Here is a 17,326-nt window from a genome sequence, read left to right on the forward strand (position 1 = left end):
GGAGGAGAGCGAGAGAGACTCCCCGGATATATTCATCATGCATACGCACGCATACGCGCATATTACGTATAAATAGATGCATATATGACGTTGCTCGCGATACGCACCGTCGTCGACGTGTTCTCCAGTTCCGATCTTCACCTTTCTCGTCTCGTCTCGTTCTCTTTCTCGATCCACGCGCGGCTCTCTCGCGTCCATCGACGAGTCCATCGTTCACCACCGATCGCTTAATCGACGATCCTCCCAATTTCATCCCCTTCTATTCTTTCCTTTCCACTCGTCACATTCTCTCTCTCTCTCTCTCTCGTCGTATCTCGTCCGTTTCTTTCCGTTCGGTACACGTGTTTCCGTCCGCACATTCGCCCCATTCTTTCTCTTCCCTTCCTTCTCTCGCCCGCGTTTCACCCGCTCCCTTTCTTTCTCACCGCTTCTCTCCCCTCTTCTTTCGTCCAGTGACGTCCTCGATCGTTCCAGCGAAAGATCATCGTATCAACGAACCTCTCGTCGCGTCTTCGTCCTCGTCGCCAGAAACCTCCCGCCTTGGACCAGATATTTCAAGTGTAAATTGGATAGAAGTCGATACCATCCCTTAAAGCTCGAAACTTAGCTTCCTTTCACCGGGTTTACGCGTCTTTTCGTCCTCCAAATTCGGTTCATTCGCGAACTTGACAGGGAAACGGAAAGGAAACGCGTTCTCCACTCGGGAATCCGTCGAGTCGAAGATCTGTCGCGATCTGTGCTGCCTGAAATCGATAGGCGAATCGTTCGATCGAAGAGAAAGGACATTCGCGATTTCTTTCGCGACGAAACGTTGTTTTCTCCATCGTATCGAATCGTACGTTATCAGGGGGAAAGGCGGGAAGATCGGACCGAGTGGCGACCTCTGCCTCCCTCGGCTTGAATTCTCCCCTGGCTGAGTGACGAACAAGCTGAACGACAGTTTTAGATAGCTGCCGGACGTCTGTTTAGCCGTCTGAAAGGCTACACCAAGTTCCTAGGATTCTTCGGCCTTCCTCAGTGGGGATTTATCGATTTCCACCCGACGAAAATAAAGCGGGCTCTCGTCGATTTTCGGGCCGCGGTGAATCATTTTCTAGAAACTTCTTGAGGGGAGGGTGTAGTGACGACGATACGATCGTAGCAAGCGTGGTCCCAACACCGTTGCTCGGCATCGCAGCTTCGCGATCGAGCTGATCGATCGTCTTTTCGTGTTCTCTCGGGAGGAAAGCTCGAAAAACGTTGGAAATCGTTGGCACAACACGTGTCTAAATATAAATACGCGTGGCGTATTTCGTTATTTTAAGAAAACATGATCGGGTCGTTCGTCGTATCGGGCAATTCTCTTCCTTGTTTTCAAGAAACGATCGCCCTTCCTCCTCCTTCTTCTTCTTCTTTTAGAATTAGAGAGAGAGGGAAAAGTTTTATTTTATCACGCTCCTCGTGATAATCGTCGCAACAGCTTCCTTCACCTTCACCTTTTCATCTCTCTCTCTCTCTCTCCCGACTTAACGACGCTCGATCTCTTTTTTCCATCCCTTTTTCGTAAACACGTTTTCCGCGCCTCGTATGGACGACGCAGTACGCGTGCGTAATATTCGACACGCGCGTCACGACGCGGAGCCCGTTTCTGACCGACGCGGTTATAAATAAAACGCGCGCCGTGGCCGCGGCACCGCATTACGCTCGATCCTCTTTCGTGCCGGTGTAACAACGTGTCAATGAAAATAGAGACGGCCTGTCTACCCCCGTGTGGAAACGGAACCGATTACGCGGACACCATCGCCGTGTGTTCACGATTTTCACCTGCCGCTCGATTTTAAATGATTTAGATTCTCGATATCTTGGGGATTTGGAGATTTTTAAACGATTATTATTATTGTTAATTGTAATAATTAAATCGAGGAATCGCGGAGAATCTGATCGATAGAATTTCCTAACTCGCGCGAATTCTCACGCGCGTAACAGTAAATAATGATCTACGATATCGTCCCTTTCCATCTCACCTCTCCGTTCGTCGATCTTTGCCTTTCGTTCGAGGACGTTTTCAATAAAAGAATTCGCGAATTCGAACGAGGTTTGAAATCGGTGTGTATAAACTCGCCCGCCGATTAACCGAATTGATCCGGCAATAATTCGAGGCTGTGTATAAACGCACGGTTGGCGGTCCTATCCCGGCTCTGTCACCGACTTCACTCGATAACGAGTCAATTATCGATCGAACCTTATCGCGGTCAAAGCTCCTCCCCCCTCCACTCGAGCAACTTGCGACAAGACGTTCAAATTTCTTCACGATCGTTCGCTCGAAATTAACGTAGATCTTGTTTGAAAACGGTTCGATAGATCGGCAACAACAGCATTCTTGGGATTTGCGACAAGACGTTCAAATTTCTTCACGATCGTTCGCTCGAAATTAACGTAGATCTTGTTTGAAAACGGTTGGATAGATCGGCAACAACGGCACATCTTTCTCGACACATTATTAACTCGAACGATCGGAAGAAACGGGATTCGCACGCGCGAGAAATCCTGATTGGCCGGCGACCGAACTTCGATCTCGCGCGCCCTCTGCGCTCTTTCGGTATCTACGCTTTTGAAACGGGCCAACAACAACAACAATAACAGTAATAACTGTGCACAAGCGTGAGCCACGCGCGCCAACCCAATAATCATTATTCCTCTCTCTCTCTCTCTCTCTCTTGAATTATCTCTTATCAATCTTGCATAGGAAGAGAAATAATAATAATAATAATAATTCGAAGCTCACGCTCGTGCGTCTCTCTTTCTCTCTCTTCCTCCCTCCCTCTCCCTCTCTCCCTCTCTCTCTCTCTCTCTCTCTCTCTCTCTCGCCACCAAGGGAACCAAAAAAAAAAAGAAGGAAAAACACACCATGATGCCATGAGCAATCTTTCTCCCGTGTAGCGAACTGAAACCCGAAGGAAGGATCCATCATCCAACCGGTTCGAGCAGCAGAATCGTCCCCTCGAATCCTCGAGAGCCCTCGCAAGCTGAGAAATTCATTCGCGGCGCGCGACAGACGCGCGCGAGAGAATAGTCGGTCGGGCCGAAAGTGGTTGGCCGAAAGTGGTAGTGGTGGTGGTGGTGGTGGTGGTGGTGGTGGTGGTGGTAGTGATCGTGGTTGTGGTTCCACGTTGGAAAAACTGTGATGACCGGGAACCGCTCGGGGGGCAAAGTAGTGGAAAACAAAGTCTCGATCGTCCACCATCGGACACCAGGCCGGCGAACAATCGAGAGGAGAGGAAAGAGACGATCCCCGACGGGGCAATTGTTGTCGATCGTGTCGCGCGCGGCTCACCAACCGGCGAACAGAAGCGTCGAGGGCCCGTAAGAAGCAGCTTAAGGTAAACATCGAGGGGGTGTGTCGGTTCGACGACAACTACGATTTCCCAGCGTGGTCCCTCGAATTATTAGAGGGAATACCGTGGATCGAGTACGAGCCCAGCGACCGCGCAGTTGGCGGAGGGAGACGGGAGGGCGACAGGAAGAGGCGAGCGCGCAGGAGAGAGAGAGAGAGAGAGCGAGCGAGCGAGCGGTCTATGACGTGTTACCGGTCTACGTCACGTTAACGGTAACGGTAATCCCCGTATACACAACACGCACGCGACCTAGTCGCGGCGCGGAGCGGAGCAAGTGGAGAGCTAGCTAGCTGCTCGGAGACCCGACCGCCTCGAGGAATTTAAAAGTGAAACTGTGCGACGACGATCCACCACGCGTCCTCTCCCCTCCCCTATCTCCTCCGTCGTTCTCCTCCACGTCTTCCTCCTCCTCTTCTTTTTTTCTTTCTCTCCTCCCTCCCCCTGCTTCCTCGCTCCTTTCTCTTTCTTTCTCCGCCCGCCGCTTTGTTTCCTCCGCTCCCTCGTCGCCGTTCGTCTGCGTTCCTCCTCTCTCGGCCCCGCACGCCCCTCGTGATCGTGACACGGAAGGGAACGCGCAGTGAAAGTGATCGACATTACGATTTTTCCGGCTAGCCGCTGCTGGCCCCCCGCTGTTGGCCGAGAAAGAAATAGGAGTGGGAGAGACGTCGTTATCCGAGGAACGATGATGACACGCAGGTGCGACGAGACGGGGAGCAGCAGCTGAAGGCGGCCGCCCGATCCAAGAAGTGTCGTCGTCCACTTCCGGAACGCAGGTGGGGGGAAAAGAGGCTACGCTGACGCAGCTGCCGCTCATCGTTGATGGCCGATCATCGACGAACCAAAAATGTAAGTCGCCACAAATTGATATTTAAATCCGTGTGTATCCGGGCCTCCATACTTTTTCGAGAGTTTAGAATGCGTGCAATTGATCTCATAGCGAGCGAAAGATGGATTAAAAATCGTTAGACAAGGCGTAAGTAAGAAGGAATAATTATTTATTGGCCGGCAAGGAAGGAGGGGAGAATGGCGAATGGAGATTCTAATGTACCGTTGCAGATATGGAAGTTTACTCTCGCGGTAGAAAGGAAAGGAAGCGGATAGAAAACGAGCTCCAGGATCGAGTTTCACTTTTTCACTGTCTCCCTTACCGCGAGAGACTCGCGAAAGAAAGGGAAAGCTTTTCGTCGTTTTGCGTCTATCGCGTGTGAATATATCCCATCCCTTCTCCAATTTCTTCGAATACTTTATACTCCAGGATAGGAATAGTTTGATTTTGATAATGGACGATAATGGATAAATTTTTGCTCGAAACGGTTGAAAGGTTTCGAAGAAACGTGGTTGGACGAAGGGAAAAGGTGGAGCGTTTTAGAATTGGGCCGATTTCGAGGCCGAAATCCGAGCGGACTTGACCGGATTGGAAGATGAAATACACGCTTGGCCGAGATTCCCTCGAATAAAACGTCGCAGACGTCGCCCCCGTCGTTCATCTGGTTACGTTTCAATGCGGCCCCATCAAGTTTCGCCTCCTCGAGCCCTCATCGTGCACGATGAAACGAAAAACCGGCTGAACGAAAAGGATTGAAACGTTCATCAACGTTATTCATTTTCCAATGGGCGGAATGACGCCGCCACGACTTCTCGTATTGTCAGAATCAGCCATTCCACTCCCTTCTTCTTCTTCCTCGCGTAGACAAATTTCTATAATCTCTTTCCTTCCACGTAATCATTTTTTTTTTTTCTCGAACTCTCTCTTTCGTTTCGGTTTCACGAAACGAAAAAGAAAAGATTCGCGTTAATAAATCTTCGAATATCAACAACTCGAGACGATTTCTCTGCACGATTTCTGCCGAATTTCTTTCGTACGGCTAACGTACGTGAAACCTTTGTGTTTTAATATTACACGTATATTATTTTATTAATAACGCGAGCAACGATTCCAAGAACGAGAGTTTTCCTCGAGAAGAAGAACGGTGTAGGCGTTAGAGGAGGAAGGAGACGGAGGTACAGCTGTTAAATAGATAAGAACAGGGGTAGATAAGTTTGTATTACAAGTTCTCTTTCTTGAAACAGTTTTAGAATTTGGAATTTTTTTTTTTTTTTTACTCCTTTTTCGAATACCAACGACTCCATTCACGATTTCTGGTGAATTTCTTACGGTTAACTTGAAACGATTTCGCGCGCAAATTAACGTATAAAAAAACTTTGATATTTCACGTGTCTTTAGGTATGAAGAAAGGAAATTTATCGAATACCATAATTTTTATATCCGCATCTCTATTCTCCTCCTCCCTATCCGTCAATTTCTCGACGAATAGAAATAATTCCGTTTTTAAAAATATTCAAACTCGGACCAACGTCGAAAATATACTTCGATCCACGCTCTAACTTCACATAAAAATATCTAATCGTTATTAGTATATTATTCTACACGATTATATTTAAAGAGTCTAGAAAATCTATTCAAACGAATTCAACTTTAAAAAGAAATCAAACGAAAATAAATATCCTCGCTATTCGTCATTCGCCCGAGAGTTGGAGCGCAAAGCGTTAATATTACAAGAGGACATGCATTACTCCAACGAATCTTTCTCCCTGCAAAAAAAGGAAAGAAAGAATATCGTCTCGATCTCGAAAATTCTGAGAGAGAGAGAGAGAGAGAGAGGAGGGAAACTAGGAGAAAAATGAGGGAGAAGGGTTTGACGAGGGGAATAGGAGAGGAGGCCACGTATCGACTGGGAAGCGTTCGTTGCACCGGAAGGGTGAGGGCCGGTTAATTTTGTATCGGCGGCCACCTATGGCCGCGCGTATGTAGGTTAATCCGCGCTCGATGGGAATCGACCTGCCGAGGAATCGCGACACGGGTCAGGTTAACGAATAGGGTAGGTTAGGAACGTGGCAGCAATCTCTCGCCACGTGGCGCGCCGTACCTGCCTCTTTCTGCCCCTCTCTCTTTATTTCTTTCCACCCTCCGTATAAAAATGATGGTACGATTAAGCGTGTCTTATCAACCAGGATTTTTTTTCTCTTTCATCGTGTAATATTTAAAACGAATTAACAAATATTGGCTTAACAAATATTTCGAAATATTTCTTTCTTTATTCTCGAAAAGCGGGAGAAAGAGTCGTGAACAATTTTTTAGTTTCTCCTTTAAAATCGATCGATGGATAATTTTCGATTTATATAAATTAAGCTTTAATTCGTGGCTTAACAAATATCGAAATATTTCTTCTTTTCTCTTGAAAAGCGTGAGGAAGAGTCGTGAAAAATTTATTAATTTATCCTTTAAAATCGATCGATGGATAATTTGCGATTTATATAAATTAACCTTTAATTCGCTTGACAAATATCGAAATATTTCTTTCTTTCTCTTGAAAAGCGTGAGGAAGAGTCGTGAAAAATTTTTTAGTTTATCCTTTAAAATCGATCGATGGATAATTTTCGATTTATATAAATTAAGCTTTAATTCGTGGCTTAACAAATATCGAAATATTTCTTCTTTTCTCTTGAAAAGCGTGAGGAAGAGTCGTGAAAAATTTATTAATTTATTCTTTAAAATCGATCGATGGATAATTTTCGATTTATATAAATTAAGCTGTAATTCGTGGCTTAACAAATATCGAAATATTTCTTTCTTTCTCTTGAAAAGCGTGAGGAAGAGTCGTGAAAAATTTTTTAGTTTATCCTTTAAAATCGATCGATGGATAATTTTCGATTTATATAAATTAACCTTTAATTCGCTTGACAAATATCGAAATATTTCTTCTTTTCTCTTGAAAAGCGTGAGGAAGAGTCGTGAAAAATTTATTAATTTATCCTTTAAAATCGATCGATGGATAATTTTCGATTTATATAAATTAACCTTTAATTTGTGGCTTAACAAATATCGAAATATTTCTTTCTTTCTCTTGAAAAGCGTGAGAAAGAGTCGTCAGAAATTTTTTAGTGTCGAAATATTTTTTTCTTTCTTTTGAAAAACGTGAGAAAGAGTCGTGAAAAATTTATTAATTTATCCTTTAAAATCGATCGATGGATAATTTTCGATTTATATAAATTAAGCTTTAATTCGTGGCTTAACAAATATCGAAATATTTCTTCTTGTCTCTTGAAAAGCGTGAGAAAGAGTCGTGAAAAATTTTTTAGTATCGAAATATTTCTTTCTTTCTTATGAGAAAGAGTCGTGAAAATTTTTTTAGTTTGTCCTTTAAAATCGCTCGATGGATAATTTATATAAGTAAATCGAAAGTGATAGAGTAATTCAATAATTGAATTATATTGGAGGAGTTTACAAAAGGAGGGAGGAGGATCGTTTTCGCTCGATCGAAATAACTTTGCTCGTCCGATCGTTTCGATCGGGTTTGAAAAATTATTTATCCAATATCCCGGTATTAATTAAAATTATTAACACGTACTCGCGCGAGTAATTTCCCGGCTATCTAAAAAAAAAAAAAAAAAAAAAAAACAAACGTGGGAACGATTCAAACGTGCGCAAGCAACTCCATATATTCAATCGTGTCTTTGTTCTAGTTTCTCGTTAAGCTTTAATCGTTTTATTCTTGGAAAAAGAAAAATTGAATATCCAATAAGCCAATGTTAATTTCTCAACCAGCATCGATACATCTTCGTTCCGATACAGCTGTTCAAAAATTACGGAATTATTAAAAATGAAAAATTCCCTCCTCCTCTTTTCACGTACAATCCCCTTGATGGACAGAAACGCGTGAAAAATGAGTCGAAAGAGCAATGTTTCCAGCTAGCAATCAGCTCAGAAAATCTATCTATGTATCCCAACAACCTTCTTCTTCTCGAGAGACACCGGTTCAAAAATTACAAAATTATAAAAACTGTAAAACTTTCTCTTATTCTTAGAAAAATTGAATATCCAATAAGCCAATTAGTTAATTTCTCAGCCAGCATCGATATAATATCTTCGTAATATCTTTCAAAAATTACGAAATTATAAAAAATGACGATACAAATCCCTTGATGATCAGAACCGAGGTGAAAAACGAGTCGAAAGAGCAATGTTTCCCTCTTGCAGCCGAATGCTTGCTTAAAAATTAAAAATTAAAAAGAAATTCACGATTGCGCGAGTGTGAGAAGAGTGTTTCACGTATACCTCGTCTCGATTATCCCCGCAAAAATGTTAACTCGACACTTGGACGAATTTTGCAGCCCCTCGACACGCAAACTGGCGGACCGTTCCTTTGGTATCGGTTAACGTTCGAAAGTGTTTCGCCCGTGCACGGTGAATGGCGAGCGGGGAGGCTCGTTTATCTCGCTTCCGGTCTCACCGTGCGCGTGCACACAAAACGCGGACGTATCTTTGCCGTAATTTTCGATCGTCGTGCTCCTCGTATTCGTACAATGCTGAGCGATGAAAAACACTGGAAAAGCAATAATTATTCAATAAGGCGACGATAAGGAAATAATATTCCGTTTCTTAATGCTCGTAGGTTTGTTAACAGGATTTGTATTTCGACGATGATGCGTATCTTTGTAATTTTCCGTCATCTCGTATTCGTACAATGCGACGAAAAACACTGGAAAAGCAATAAGGCGACGATAAGGAAATAATATTCCGTTTCTTAATGCTCGTAGGTTTGTTAACAGGATTTGTATTTCGACGATGATGCGTATCTTTGTAATTTTCGGTCATCTCGTATTCGTACAATGCGACGAAAAACACTGGAAAAGCAATAAGGCGACGATAAGGAAATAATATTCCGTTTCTTATGCTCGTAGGTTTGTTAACAGGATTTGTATTTCGACGATGATGCGTACGTATCTTTGTCATGATTTTCGATCATCGTACTCCTCGTATTCGTACAATGCGAGTTTGATGTGGAGTCGTGAAAAAAAACGGAGGAAAAACACTGGAAAAGCAATAATATTCCGTTTCTTATGCTCATAGGTTTGTTAATAAGATTTGTATTTCGACGACGGAGGGCGTCGCATGGAGGAAAAAAAATCTGGTCGGTTTTTCGAAATCGATAGGATCGAAACTCGTTGTTGACTCGTAACGGTATATAATGAATGATACGCCCGTACGAGGAGGAGATTGGCAATTTTGCAAGTTTCGTGATTACGTAATTCGTACGTGATATAAATACGGCGATAAACGTGGCCGATAGTGGCGGTTGAGTCGGTATTTTAAGTAGAAGATAAAGATACTTGAACATGAATTCTCCTCCGGATGACTTCCGAAAGGTCAATTAAATCGCGATAAATCACAACTGGTGTTCTGCTGGTACATAATATTCGACCGCCGAGAAAACGAAGAAGAAGAGACAGTTGGCCGAATCACTTTGTACGCGGGATGGGACACGACTCTTTCGATCGTGCGTGCCACCTTTAAATAAATCCATTCGTAGTTTTCCATTATTCCACGATTTATTTTTTCCCCCATTCGTAAAGGTGAATTTAAATCGTTGTCCCCGCATAATTTCTATCCCCCCTCCCCCCAAAAATTACAATAGAATCCCTAGAAAGTCTATTCGATTCAATCGTTGTCGTTTTTTTTAACGACGAGCTTCCTTTCCATACCGAATTCTTACGGAGAGAATCACTTCCACTTCCTTAACACTCGTTTCTCCCAACGGTACAACAATGGCGACCCGGAAACGACAGTCACGCATATTATCAGCTAATAAAGGTGTTTTTTCACGCTGTTCCATCATATGAGATAGCGTCGAAAACTGTCAAGTTCCTGGGCGTGTCCGTGTGTGTATTACACGCGCGCACAACAAGTCAGCTTGCCCGTATACGCACTCTATTGTGGCAACGATTAGTTTGAACGGCCTGTGCCTTCAAGCCGAATAGGATCGATTTCCTTCTTCCTCCCTCGTTTCGTTCGAAACAAATCGTGGCCACGATTTTTTCCCAATCCTCCCCTTTTTCACGCGCTGCGACACGGTTATGTATTCGATAATATACCTGTGCTCGTGCAATGATTCATATCGCGCGTCAATACTTCCTACGTTCAATTGCTGGACGACCAATCGACGATGACAAAGATTTACAATCTCATTGTATTCGTGCGTTTCGTGCGCTGCGAGGTATTCCGGAAGTTGCCTCCTTTGCGCAGAGGCGCCTTTGCCTTTATTTGGGGAAGAAAAAAAAAAAAAAAAAAAAGAAGGGAAAAATTCGTATTCGCTCGAGACGATTGAATCGATCGTGCTTGAACGGATGATGATAAGCTAAAAGTCGAGCCGAAAAACCGATCGAAGCTTATCGATCGACGACGAAGCGAACGACAATGGACGACTGTCTAGAATAGAACATCCATAGCGACGTTCACACGGCTATCGAAATAAGTAACGATTCTTCGTGAGCCGTGCCCTATCCCGACCATCCGTCCCACGCTCCACCACGTCGATCCACTGGACGTGTGTATATATATATATATACACACGATATACTCCGCTAAACTGCCTTTGAAATTCCATCATCGAAAACAGTGGGCTCTCTGGCGCGGCGAAATTGCCAGATCCCCCGTCATAAAACCGATATACGTGGGTTACGCGTACACGGTTTGTTCGTCGATGCGTCGTCGAGGAGAAAGCGCTCGAAACCGACACGTCTGGATTTCGTTTTCACGCGAACGCGAGGGATCGTTTTTCTAGGCCCGCGATGGAAAAAGAGTCTCCCCCCTCCCCCGCCGCCCGCTCCCGATGCCGTGGCGTGGCACGGCCTCGCGGTGAGCCGCTCTCACGCAGTTACAAAACTCACGCGTAACCGTAACTCGCGGATTTCCGCGGTTTTCACGGAGCAGCCGGCCTCTCCTCGTGCGTCGTATAATAATGGGCGGCTCGCGCGAGAGATCGAAAGCCCGGAGAAGCTAGGAGAAAGAGACGCGGCGGGACGAACAGATCGAAACAGATCGAGCGACGAGGAGGTACGGACGAGAGAGCCTCGAGGAAGAGGGAGTGAGAGAGAGAGGGAGCGCAGAGACGCGGCAGGGGGAGGGGAGAGAGAAAGAGAAGGACAAGGCGCGATGTGTACGGTAGCGGGGCGCTACTCGTAGTATCGGTGTGTGTCGCGCTGGAGGCCGGCCGAGGTCGACGTCCTCCGCCTCGGCTATTTCCGCCGCGGCTCGGCCATCCTCGGCACTAGGTCAGTGATGGAGTCACTGGCCGCCCCGAGCGTCGAGGCAATGACACCGAGCACGCCGTTGCTGCCACCGAACCATCCCCACTCCGCCGCTCTACTTCCCCCACCCGCGCTCGCTTCTCCTTCCCCCCCTTTGCCAACTCTTCCTCCTCCTCCTTCCTCCCCCCCCCCGCCCCTCAACGCACCCACCCGTGCCTCGTAGACACCATCGAGGCGAGCAGCGCCCCCGCATTGCCAACCTACTCTCCTTCTCTCTCGCTCTCGATCGAGACCGCGTATATGTAATCGGCTTACTCGCACACGGCCACGCCATTGCCTTCGTGCCTCGGCGAAAACAAACCGGCACACACGGCGTGCCGCCGCCGCGGCATAGCGGGTCGTCTTTGAGCCTCGAAGGGAAATCACGATGACTCGTTTGCCGTTGTGGGTAAAGGATGATGGAACGGTATACGGATTGTTGACGATGATGACGAGGCTTGTTATTTCGAGCTCTCTCTCTCTCTCTGTCTATCGAGGGGTGGTCGATCGTATCGTGGGATATACGGGGTTGTTTTGTGAATCGAGGTAGGATGTTAGTTGGATCGTGGCTTTGTGGAACGTGTGGGTTAGAGGGATACGAATGATAGGTTCGTAGAGACGAGGAGGGGGGATTTGTTTTGAGTAATGGATGTTGATGGTAACGAGGAGAGGTAATAGGTTTTCAGGGGTAGAGTTTTGTGCGTCACGAGAGTTTTTTTTGTTGCCGATGATCGGTGAAAGTGATCGTGGCGGAATGGAGGATCGGATTATGTAAAAAAAATTGTTGTTACGTAACCGGGCATTGTTGTATAATGAGACGTGCGAATGTGACGAACTGTTTTATAAAATTTAGTCGAAGATCCTATCGATTAGTTGGTTAACTAGTTGGTAGTAAGGAATTACATGGATTAGAAAGCAATTCCTTTCACTTCATTCTCATAGCGTAAAATAACGCGTATTATTCATCGTGATTGTTGAAGGATATTATCTTTTTTCACGTAATTTTGTAAATCAAAATGCAACGGTTGAAATCTCCTCTTCGAGTTTCTTTGACTCTTAATTTTTTTTTTTTTTTTTTACCATTGTTGTTGAATTTTTCTCATTAACAATTTAAATTCGAGAAGACTTGCAATTTCTCGACTCGGACGATGCTATAAATATACGTGAAGGAAGAAAACGTAATTTTTATCCCGACTCGACATTTATCACGCAAAGAAGAGCACGTACGAATTAAATAAACGACATAAAAATTCGTTCGCAAAATTGAAATATCGAAAAAAGGTTTCATCGAGGAACGGAGAATTTTTCTTCGATCTTCAATCACGTGGTGTCTCGATCGCCGCTTTTTCGAACGGTATGCAGATTCGTCGGCTACAAGGTCACCATTATTGCTACAATTAATTTTAATTGTCGTTTCGGATCACCGTCGCCAGATAAAACGTTGTAATATGGAACGTGTTAATGCTACGCGCTTCCCGATCCCGATCCTCTCCTCGCTGTAGTTCGATTTATCATTTTTCTTCCATCCAAAAAAAAAAAAAAAACGCGGTTACGGCTTTATAACAGTTAAATATTTTTCCAACAAACTGTTAACAAAATCTGTTATTTTGCGTATCGATCAAAAATATTGCGACTTCGACAGAAATATTGACAGAATAATCAATCACAATCGTCCTCTGTCGTATCCGGTAGAATAATTTTTTTCCTCATCAAATACGCGAATGAAAATGATTACGAGATATATCTGTAAAAAAAAAAAAACATTTATCTTCGTTTCAAGTTGCATTATCACATTGCACAAAATTTTCACAAAATCGAAACCTTCGATGTAGATCTTTTTCTTTTTAAACGTGTTATTTTTAGTAACAATTTTAATCAAAAATAGATTCTTTTCGAACCGAAGAAAGTTTCACAGAAAGAAATAACTTTCGATTAAAATCGCGATTCAACCGATTTCATCGATATACAAATATATATTTAAAAAAAGAAAGAAGTTTGTCCAATTTAAACAGTTTCTTGTCTTAGAGTGCTTGTCACTCGTACGAACGAATTTTCGAGTTTATTTAAACCAATGTTTGGAAAGAATCTCTGCTTTTTCTTATTCAAAATTCTTCCTATCGATTCCAAATTGGGGAAATATCGTGCGCAGGGGACGATGGCGCTTCTGCAACGAGAGTTGCGAAACTCGCGCGCAACTTAAATACCAGAAGTATCCCGTTTGAGGATCGACCCGGTTGTTGGCCAATAGGTCGTGTAAGATGAAATGTAGATGAAGCTTGCGACACAACAACAGGGAACAACAGTTCTGACGAACGTTTTGATGAACAGGATCGTTGCGATCGTTGGTTGGAGGAACACGACGCTCGTGATCGAAGAAATGATAATTCTTCTTCCTTTCTTGCGATATAATTTCCAAATGATTTAGGACAATTCGATTGGAATTTCTTATTCCCTTTTTCCAAATTGGATTTTCATTTTATCCCATCGTACGCATATGGATCGTTTATTTTTGACTTCAGTTAATATTCAATATCTGAAAAAATGCCAACGATCTGTTCAATTTAAAATTGGTTAATAAAAGAAATTGTGTAGAGATCGATTGATGAAAGTCCAATTTGCATGGACATAGTGGCGAATTTAAGACGTTTATCATCTATATGTCAGGGAAGACCGCCGAAAAATTTGAAAGAATCGCTCTGCCGCCTTTACATAACCTGATGCCAGACTTATCGCATACGAAAAATATAAGTACATGCAATATCCTTCGCATAATGAATATTTCGAAACACATAAAGAGCATAAATAAATAATATCTTATGTTAAGTTCAATATATTAATATAATAATTCAAAATAAAAAATACCACTCCTTTTTATTTCATTTCTTCTTCTATTTAATTTTTCATAATTGAAATTAAATGGTTTTTACAATTACGAAAGTGGCGCAGAAGTTCATTCACACCCCTTAAATATATATATTATTTTATTTTAAATTCCCCTGAAAGAAATTTATTATAATCAAATTACAAAATCGGTGGAAACATTGCCAGACATGAGTCGACGCAATTAATTTATATTTCTGAATCGACGTCAATTTTCTCGACAAAAACGACAAAAAATAGCCACTTTGAAAATAAACGATCCATATATGTATACATATATATATACATATTTTTTCGCATCGATCAATCAAGATCCATCTCGAAGGAGAAAGAAAGAGCAGGATGGTGGTCTTATTGTTGTCTATTATCGCGATTGGAAGAGAACGAGTCGGTAATAGGCGATTTGCTACGCTCCCTATCGGCGTCTACCAATCGTGAGAAACAACTTCTCCGAATCAATATTCGAATTGAGCACGATTATTTCGACCGTTAATCGCGTTACTCGACCGCGTTGAATTCGCATCCACGATCGTTAAACACGCTTTCATCGCGCTTTCGAGAAGGCGACGTTTCGCTTTCGTCTCCAACCATCTCTTTCTCGCTTTCTCCTTCGCCCTTTTCCATTCCTTCCCTTCCTTTTCTCACCTACGCAAGTATACTTTTTTCCAACCTCCGGCTATTACTGCTTAAACATCTTCGAAATCAAGCGAATTAAATGAATTTCTTTTAGCAAAGGCAAAAATCGAGGAACGATCATTCCTATTTTTTTTTTTTTTTTTTTGCGCAAAGAAATTATCGAGGGCGATAATTTTAGCTCCAATCTATTATTTCATCTTTCAAAGAAACGTAAAATAAATTCGGGGAGTCGGTGTCGAATGAAATTACGAATCGAGAGAAAAATATCGAGGATAAACATTCTCTTTTTTTAAGACCTCTTAGGACCTCCCACGTGTAAAAACACTTTCTATCCCGTGGCGTCCCCTCCCCTTCTCTTCTACAAGGATGCACGAAACCGTGCTCTCTCTCTCTCTCCTTCGAGAGACAGAGACTCTGTTTCAGGAATTTCGTATCGAAACGATCTTTCGTATAGTTTTTACGATTATGTTACGCGTGGTGAGATGATCGATGTAAAGCGATCAGGAATTATCGATTCCTTCTTCGACTTTCGCCGCGAGAGAACATTGCTCGGATGATCTGTGGAAAGGAACAGTGGATTCAAGGATCGAGAAAGATCGAAAGGAAGAGAATAGAGAATTTTTGAATGGGAGGATGAAATTTTATTAAAATATTTGTAATTATAAATTTTCAATTTATTATTAAAAATTATACTAATATAAAATAAATTTATCTTAAATTATTTGAATAATAAGTTATTTTTTTTATAAAAATATTTTATCAATCAAATAAAACCAACCTCCAAAAAAAAAAGAAAAAAAAAATAAACTACATGCGTTTGAGGAAAGATTCTTGTTTCGTTGAATTTTTCTTTTTTCGATTTATTTGGTAAAAACGAAACAGAAATGATATCTATCGCGATTTGTGAAATTTCAGATCGATTTTTTTAATAAAGGAAATAAAATAATTGCTAAATGTTGCGAATTGTATAAAAAGCGAACCCATTTCAAAAGTGAATATAGATTGGGTATTAAACCGATTGTTACATTGATAACAGCCGCGCTTAACAACACTTCGAGAGTCAGAAGGAAATCAGATTCTGAAGCAATCTGGAGCACTGATAGTTTACCTTGTGCAAACAATGCACAAAGCGCATAGTGCAATTACTTATCTCGCTTCGATCGAAGGTATGATTTCATTCGAGACTAAAAAAATGCAGGGGAATAATGTCGTATTGATTTAAAAAGCTCAAGGTGAACCTCGACTCTTTAAGAGAGAGAGAGAGAGAGAGAGAGAAAAGAAACATTCATCATCCAATGGAAAATGTCGATCTTACTTGACAAACGCACATATCGTATAAAATTTCGAAACAATTGTCGAGACAAAATCTCCAATCTCTTCGACGAGTTCCATTCCATCGAATCCTTTGCGCACGTATTCATATTTAAGAAGATTACCAATCGACTCGAAATTATTTTTCATATTCGATCGAAACGAAAACATTTATATTTAAAATATGCCGTTTTGGAAGTTTTAGAAAAAATAAGTGGAACACGTTCGTGTATCGAGGTTGATTGAAATGTTTCGCTGGTTAAACAGACTTTTATTCGATATACAATAATACACAACACAATTTACAACAAGTAATATGGATACTTTGCGAAGAGATATTGTATATATATATTTTTATTTTTCGAAATTTTTAAAAAATAAATAAAACTAACTTCTCAATTAGGAAGGGGACACGCAGGGGAATAAACGCTCCAATATTCTCCTCCAAATCTTGTATTATAGTGATAGTGATAAAATGTATAAAAAGAAACAACCGTGAAAGACCAAAAAGAGTAAAAATAATACAAGTAATATCGAAAAAATTTTATAGTTTCGCATTGGTTATATTTGTGTATTTTATAATAACTTTATACAAAGAAATTTATATCGTCCTTTACTTATTCTATTTTTCTTTGAAGATTTTTTTCAATAATAAATAAATGATCACGGCGAATCAACGGCGACATACGGGATCGAGGACCGATCGCTCGTTTCGATCGAATCGAATAATTGTCTCCGTGTCGAAATTTGAAAGCCGAAACGCGCGTGATTCAATTTGCTCGACTTTCGATCATCACGCGGCGTCATCAGAGGCCTCCTCCTCTGTGATCCACGTCTGTAAACGTTTCCCTCCCGATCGAAATTATTTATCGCCGTGTCAACTTACCCACCAATTTCCACTCTATCGCTACGTTTATTAAACCCTCGCTTCGTGCCCCGCATCACATCGATTTTCACCCTTCGTTGATCGAACGAAAGGCACCCCCTTTCGAGTCGAG

General features: G+C 42.4%; 1 protein-coding gene and 1 long non-coding RNA gene across 3 annotated transcripts in view; one reads left to right on the forward strand and one right to left on the reverse strand.

Annotated features, from left to right (window-relative positions):
- Positions 1–17,326, reverse strand: part of LOC147657585 (uncharacterized) — a 36,066-nt gene that overhangs the window by 8,938 nt on the left and 9,802 nt on the right. The gene's annotated exons all lie outside the window — the stretch shown is intronic.
- Positions 1–17,326, forward strand: part of Hr4 (nuclear hormone receptor 4) — a 140,450-nt gene that overhangs the window by 910 nt on the left and 122,214 nt on the right. For both annotated transcript variants that reach the window (XM_086908121.1, XM_086908124.1), the window contains exons 1-2: positions 1–3,359; positions 3,987–4,220. The exon at positions 1–3,359 is cut by the window's left edge and continues 910 nt beyond it. The gene's annotated coding sequence lies outside the window, so the exon portion shown is untranslated. The remainder of the gene's footprint in view (positions 3,360–3,986; positions 4,221–17,326) is intronic.

This window comes from Apis florea, unplaced genomic scaffold, assembly GCF_048593485.1.
Source record: "Apis florea isolate Af1SG1 unplaced genomic scaffold, ASM4859348v1 contig_3068_pilon, whole genome shotgun sequence".
Lineage (NCBI taxonomy): Eukaryota > Metazoa > Arthropoda > Insecta > Hymenoptera > Apidae > Apis > Apis florea.